Source organism: Rosa rugosa, chromosome 5 (assembly GCF_958449725.1).
Source record: "Rosa rugosa chromosome 5, drRosRugo1.1, whole genome shotgun sequence".
Taxonomy (NCBI): domain Eukaryota; kingdom Viridiplantae; phylum Streptophyta; class Magnoliopsida; order Rosales; family Rosaceae; genus Rosa; species Rosa rugosa.
In genome coordinates, this window is record NC_084824.1 from 20009797 (window position 1) to 20017620 (window position 7824).

The 7824-nt window shown below is 41.8% G+C and overlaps 1 long non-coding RNA gene across 5 annotated transcripts; it reads left to right on the plus strand.

The window, feature by feature from the left end:
- Positions 1-566: 566 nt before the first annotated feature.
- On the plus strand, positions 567-6010 carry LOC133710896 (uncharacterized). 5 transcript variants are annotated; one of them, XR_009846951.1, is made up of 6 exons: positions 577-3114; positions 3251-3443; positions 3715-4027; positions 5158-5213; positions 5422-5490; positions 5649-6010. It is a non-coding gene; the product is annotated as an uncharacterized LOC133710896 (long non-coding RNA). The 5 variants fall into 5 exon arrangements; XR_009846952.1 differs by having other exon boundaries at positions 567-3114; positions 3663-4027; positions 5158-5490; XR_009846953.1 differs by having other exon boundaries at positions 571-3114; positions 3284-3443; positions 5158-5490.
- Positions 6011-7824: the final 1814 nt, after the last annotated feature.

Sequence of the window (7824 nt, forward strand, 5' to 3'; positions counted from 1 at the left end):
CACAGTTGCAGGTTCTATGCTTTCTAGCCGGCGGCACACTGGCGGGGCCGATGAGGTTGGCTAGCGGAAGCTCGGAATGTTGCTTATCAGCGGAAGCGGAGCTCTCGAGTGGTGGAGTTCCTGGCCGGCGGAGCCCCTGTCCAGCGGAGCGGAGCTCTCGCTAGGGTCAGCGGTGGTGCTTGGCGGAGAAAGCTTTGCCGGTGAAGTTTGCCGCCGAAGTTTTTGCCGCTGGGATTTGCTAGCGGGAGATGGACGGTGGACTGCTGCAGATGGCGCACCAAAGATTGGCGCTGAAGGTGGCGGAAGAAGCTGCTCGGCGGACTGCTGCAGATGGCGCACCAAAGAGCGGCGCTGAAGCTGGCGGAAGAGGAGCTGCTCGGCGGAGCGGCGGTGAAGTTGATCGGAGGTGCCAGCGGTGAAGTTGATCGGAGCTTGCAGCGAGCTGTGCAGCGGAGCAGATCGTCATCTTCATGCCTTGTTGTTGGGTGCCCAGAGAAGATTTCTGGGTGTCCAGAGAAATTAGGCTCCATTTTTTTTTTTTTTTTTTTTTTTAGTGCAGCGTTGACCTTTGCCTGTCTGGCGTTGACCGCACGTTGATTACCATTGATCAGCCTCAATGGGCGTTGACCAAGCCTTGATATGTTGGTGTTTTGATCAACTCCTGCCAGCGTTGACCATCCCCTCGGAGTTGACCGGTGGAGATTAGCCCTTTAAGATGCAAATTTCTGCACTGGTTTTACCGCTGAAGTAATGTTGATTATGTTTTGGCAAAAGTTGCCGCCAAGAAGCATTAATTCAAACATAAACTCAAAGAAGGAAGAAATTTCTTCAAGCTCCGCTAAGCAGACTTAGCTCATGGAAGGTGACGAAGCCAATGTGTTGGCTTCCCACAGACAGCGCCAATGTTAATGCTTGGATCCGTGGGGATCTAATTAACGATGAGTAAAGAGAGGGAAAGAGAGAGAGAGAGAGAGTGACACAAGATGTATAGTGGTTCGTCTCCGCCTTGGCGGGAGACTACGTCCACTTGAAAGCTTATACTAGTGTGTTGAGCCTTGCGGCCCAAGAGGGATTACAAAGCATGTTGTAATGGAGTGTGTTGAGTTGTGGGAGGAGAGTTCCTTTTATAGGTGAAGGAAGCCATCTCCTTTACATTTTCTTAGATGTGGGACAAGAACTCACTATTCTAGTATAGAAATGCATATTGTGGAGGCAACTTGGCAAGGCCGGAAAGGTGGCTTCCCGGCGACGGATTTGCGACTTCCGGATACCGTAGCGTAGCTTGAACATAGGGCTACAAGATGCAAGTAGCGGTTGGGCCTCACCATGGCTTGTGGGTGTCCCAAAGAGGGTGTTACTTATGCTTGGTGATGTAGTAAATACTCCATATTGTTGGAGGTATGTACACTCACCAACCAAACATACCAGATTCAATCAGAAAATTTTAGGTATAACACAGCAACAATGTAGCTCAAGTGTCGGAACAGAGCACTGACAATAGAGCTTGATTTTGGAAGCTGCCAACCGGACCATAACTCAATTGGGGGATAAACACTGTCCGCCGGCGCCGGCTTCAACGTACCCGAACCAATAAAGCATTGATCATGATGCACTTGTTCATAACCAAAACGTGAAGCTGGTGCACCACGCTTATGCTCCCATTCACCAGCCCTATACTTCTCTTCCTCATCCTCGTCATCTTCTCTAATTCCCTATTGCATTGCTCCGAATCAAAGGACATACCAAGCCACAAACATTAGTGCAGTAATTGTCAGTCTTCTTAGAGCAGTAAGAACTTCCCCCTTCACTCATCATCCACCACATTCTTTAGATCGATCAAATTACTCAAATGTTCAACGCCTAGAACCAGATTCCGGATTCAATTCAGTTCTCTCGAGATCTCCACAGACTAAGAAAGAAAGCCCCTTTAGTATTAAACGACTAAAGCTGAATCCTTTATCTCTCTTAAACAATTAGAGAGAGTTTGAAACCTTTTAGGGTTTGGGTTTTGCTGAGGGGAATCGGAAGGGGAATAAGAGAAGGAAATGTTAAGGAAAGGTAAAGACTTTGTTGATGTTGTTGGGTTGTGGCCACCCTGGTATTAGGTGTCACGAGTGCTCAAGCGCTTGAAGCGAGGTCTGTTGGAGAAGTGGCAGCCCCAACCCATTTGGGGTTTGGCAGCGTTGGGCTGAGGCTTCTGGCCCGACGAGGTCGGTTGGGATTTACAACTAGTACTTGACCTCTTGGGATGCTGATGCAGCTGCACTACTACAAAAATTGAATCAGACGACGCATCATAGTTTTCTGTCGTCTGATTGATTTTTATTTTTTTGTACGTCGCTTTTATAAAACCCGTCGTCTGATATAGTATAATGAATTAGTTCAGAAGACGTTTAAGGATAAAATTGTCGTATGACCCTAAAATAATTGAGCGGCAAGTTTCCCACCATGTCTGTGGTGCCAAACCCCATGTCAAACCCAATTTTTTCCCCCCAACATGTAGTAATCATACGACGAGAAACAATAAAACTGTGGTCTGATTAATATGTTTGGCAGAAAGCAAGGAGATTTCCCACCATCATTTTTCTCTAACTCCCCAATGAGGGAAGTCAAATTGACAGAAGACAATTTCAAATTTAAAACTCATGTACTCAGACCACATTGTTATAAAATTCTGTTGTGTGAGTCTTTACGGGGTTTGTCCAAATTCATAGGGCAGGACTTGAAACCCTACACCAAAAACCAAAACCCTCACTCCTCACTCTCGACAGCTCCCCACTCTCTCTCGACACAAAGCCAAAACCAAAACCCTTACTCTCTTCTTCGACAAAGCTCTCTCCCCCCCCCCCCCCCTCAACAAACCCCGACCTCTCTCTCTCTTTGACAAACCCTATCTCTTCTTCCACAAACCCCAACGAAAGCTCTTTCTCTCTTCGACAAACCCCGACCAAAACCTAATGGGTTATTCGATCTGGGAAATAGCGAAGGCCTTCATCGACGACCACTTTGAGCTCGCTGTTGACCTCTACACCCAGGCCATCGTCGTCGACCCCAACAACTCCGAGTTCTACTCAGACCGCGCTCAGGCCAACATCAAATCCAACAATCTCACCGGTAACAACCCCCTCTCTCTTGCAATTTCTGACGCCGGTTCTTCATCGTCTTCTTGTTTCGTTTCTGAGACCTAAAATTGAAGGAATTAAATTGCGTTTTTTGTGTGAACTGATTGGTTTGGGGTTTTCTTGTTCAGAGGCTGTAGAAAACCTAATGGGTAGACCTCTAGTGTTTTTCAGATCTTTCGGCAGTGGAGTGTTGCTTTCGGCGGATTCGAAATTCAGCTATGGGTAACCAAGATTTGAATTCGAACATTGGAGCTGTGGATTTGGGATTGAAGGCAAAAATGTCAAAATTGGGGCTAAGAAGATAACTAAGAAGGTTTCTGGGTAAGTTTTGATTCAAAGTTTTAGTCTTTTGTTCTCATGATCTTAGGTGAAAGATGCGCAAATTTATGAGTTTTAGATTTATGTGTTTCTTCTTTTCTTTGATTATTTGGGTAGACTTGTGATCAATTAAAATGGCCTTAGAAGATTAATCCTGTGATTCTTGGTTAGATTCTCTGTTGAAATAATCTTGATTTGGATTGCTCTGGCTTTTTTCTACAGTATTCTTTTCCTTGTTTTTCCTTCACAGAACATGATTTTGCCCTTATATCAGGACTTTGGTCTGTAAGGCTGTTCTTTGGTGGAAGATATGGGGGTTGAAGATTTGGGATTTGAGAAGGTCCAAGGACCAGTTGGGACTGTCACTGAAAGAGAGAATTCCGCCAAGGAAAATGGGAAACTGGAAGAAGGGTCAGGCCATAATGAGCCCATAAAATTTTGATCACAAGGTGATGAAATGGCTAAAAAGGAAAGGAATGGGGTCAACGGCGATGGAACTTGTGAGAATTCTCCCTAGTGCAGAAGATGAGGTCAACGTAGCTTGTTTTCATCCTTCTGTCGGAGGTGGCCTTGTTTATGGAACTAAGGTAAGCAACTGGATCTGGTATTCTCCTCTTTTAACATATCTATAGCACATGTTTCCTCGTGTGGTAAATTGGTGAGATGGGGTGAAAGTGCTTTCATGTTCTAACTTTTGTTAGAAATAAGCTTTGACAACCATAACACTTAGTACATATCCCACAGTTCTGGAGTAGATTTATGTAACTTATCTTTTCACCTATATTGACTTGATCTTGTCATTCTTCCTAATTGTATCATTCAAATTCAAATGGGTTTTGAAATGATGAATTATGTTTGTTTGCTTTTTCAAAAATCCAAATTGTGGCCTGTTAATTGAAGGATCATATACTCTTATTAACTGGAACAAATAGTACAAGCCTCAGAGAACTCTGTGGCCATATCTAGTCGTTCTTTATACTGCCCAGTAATGTACGTAGGACTTAAAAGTTTGTTCTGGAATTTGCTAGGCCAAACATTCTACATTTCTTTGCCAGTATTGAGATCCATTTGACAAAATATAGTGAGCTTGATTGATTTTTAAATTTCAGAATTTCAATCTTTTCATTTCATCATAATTTGCCTTTTTTTTTTTTGAATGCATATCCATTGATAGTCAACATCACAACCTCACAACTTGCTCGTTTTGTTTCCTTCTACCATGCTTACACTTCCTTTTTTGTTTAGTGTATGTTAGTAGTCAAACTTCACAACTTGCTCATTTACTTAGTGAGTTTGGCATGTACGTTCCGGTTTGAACTATGAAAGTACTCTTATTTAAGGTTGCTAGTAAACTTTGAATTGCATATGTGGAAGATAAGTTGCAGCTGTTATTGGCCATGTTATGTATTGATGTTTTGCTCCAATTTGGATTGTTATTGCAGCAAATATTGTTGACCTTATAACCACTCAAGTCTTGATTGTCTCTGTCTCTGTTTTTTCCTTGTTCTTTTCAATAAGAAAAATGATTATGTCAACTATATATATATATATATATATATATATATATATATATATATATATATATATATATATATATATATATATAGTGTGTGTGTGTGTATATGTATATATATGAAATGATGTTTTTCTTTTCCTAGTTGAAACTACATCCATTTGTTCATTTCAGTTGTTTGATATATACTATTACTATATGCAGGAAGCTATAGATGTGACCACTGCCATCCAAGAAGAGATTTCTGGAAATGGGTATTGGTAAGTTCGTTCTATAGGTATTTTAGCTTGTGTAAGGATGCACAAGGCTAGTAAGTCCTGGCTCCGGTTCTGAGGGTGGGAGGGATTTATTAGGCCTAAAATAGCATATTATGTTTTGAACATTTGAAGGCACAAATCTTACCTTAGAAGGAAGAACATAAAATAGCAGTTATCATCATTACTGGAACCTCTTTTGTTTGGCTGGCAGGTGGTAATGGATGTTGGCTGTGGTACATGAATTCTTTCTATCTTTTGTGCTCAAGCTGGTGCAAAACGTGTAAGCTCTTTACTTGATCACACTACTATAGTCCAGTTTGTTGTTTCCTTTCCTAAATGACGCATTTCCTTTCCTAAATGATGAGAACATGTATAAATTCAGTATTTCATTGACCACATATGTGAATAAGTATGTTGTTTCCTTTTTTCTAATCTCAGGTACATGATCCTAGCATTGACTGGTTAGAAAGGGTATAATTGAATTGCAGTGTTTCTGTTTTGGCATGTGTACCCCTCAGCGAACTATTGATCCATATGCAGCTGGAACTACATAAAGAGAGCAAAAAGCTCCTACAGAAACTTCTAAAGCTAGACTCCAATGAGGCCATGAGAGCAGCAAAGCTTGCAAAGCTAGACTCCTTAAGTAAATTTCTCGATGTATATTGCTAGGAGAGTAGTATTAGATGTACTCCTTTTGTAGATGAAAGATTACCTTTGCACAATCTATTTTGGTGCATGATGTGGATTATAACAATTTCTTCTATATATTGATCAGCTACTGTTAATTTGATCATTTTTTATTTCAGTTTTAGCATATATACAATGCATTGAATCATTCTATTAGGACAACAATAACCACAAAAAAACTGTTGTATGTGCACAATAGTCACAATGACCCAAAAATAAAAACTGTCGTCTGAATGTAAAATAGATAATGGATATTTTGAAAAACTGTTGTCTGAATGAAAGTCACACAACGGGCATAAAATAAAGCGACCTCTGAATTGCAATCACACAACAGTTTCTAAAGTCGCCCGATGTCTGAATAATAGTCACGCAATAGCTAATGCTGTCGACAGGCTGCCGACATGCTGCCGACATGCTGCCGATCCCTTCACACGACGGTTCCCTACAATCGACCTTCATCAGACGGCGCCTCGATATACGACGGTCAGCCTGCATATCAGACGACAGTTTTTGCCCGTCGTCTGTTTCAATTTCTGTAGTAGTGCTGCTTTTTCTTTGGAGGCATTTCTATGTGGTCGATTGTGATCGGAGATTGGTTAAAGGACGATGAGTGCTTCTTGTATGTTTGGTTGGTGAGACATAAAAGGAAAATGAGATGGAGATAAACAGAAGGAGAAGATAGAACTGGAAGAAGAAGAGGTAAAAAGAAAAAGGACTAAATTCTGCTTACTACCCTGTACTTTCAAGGGTTCATCAGTTCAGTCCCTGCACTTCTAATTTAATCAGAAAAGTCCTTGCACTCTCCAATTTCATCAAATCGATCCAATCCACCACCACTCGGTCAATTTTCAGGGAAAATTTCCAAACTACCCATCTGCATTCACAACACTGACGCATCGGCGGGCTGCCTAGCGATGGGTAGTTTGGGAATTTTCCCTGTGAGAATGTCCCACATCAGCATTTTAACAGCGAAAATTGATGGAATAGTGATGGATTGGATCGATTTGATGAAATTAGAGAGTGCAAAGACTTTTCTGATTAAATTAGAAGTGCATGGACTGAATTGATGAACCCTTGAAAGTACAAGGTAATAAGCAGAATTTAATCCAAAGAAAAAATAAAAAAGAGAGAAAAATAAATAAATTAACAAAAAACTAAGTGAGGGTATAATAGATATTTTGGCGTGCAGGAAGTGATGCCACGTCAGCGATTTGATGGAGATTTTGATGGAGAGTTAACGGCTAGGACCTGCTGCGTGAGATTTGAGAGTCCCAGCAGTATTTGGTTGAAATTAGAAAGTGAGAGACTGAAATGTCGAGATATAAGAAGTATAGGGAGTAAACAGTATTTAGTCATTGTTTCTGTTGAAGAATACGGGACCTAAAGTAAGAAGCATGATGGGGAGAGAGAGAGAGAGGGACACAAGCATGTATAGTGGTTCACCTTGCCCTTGAGGCAAGGCTACGTCCACTTAGATATTTTACTATGAGGTCAAGTGACCTTTGTAGTGATACAAGTGTGGGGATCATGGATCCATCCCTTCTAAGAAGGGGAGGACTTCCCTTTATAGCTAAGGGAAGTCCCCATCTATTCTATATTTCCGATGTGGGATACAATGTACATATTGCTTCTCTTGAAGCCTCTTGGAGAGCATGGGAGGGTGGCCTCCTAGCAAGGTACCGGCCGACCTCCACCATAGCGAGGTAGCTCGGGTGTCGGACTACCGGATGCATGTTGTAGGCGGGACTAGCCATGCCGCGGGGCCCACCTATGAGGTCGTTGATTATGCTTGGCGGTATGTAATATAGGTGGTATGTACAGTCATATTCCAAATGTATGATATTTAGTGATGTCAATGGGTATAAGGTAGGTTGTTATATGCTATGAGTTTTTTCCGATACCTTGTCAAGAGGTATATAGTAGATAC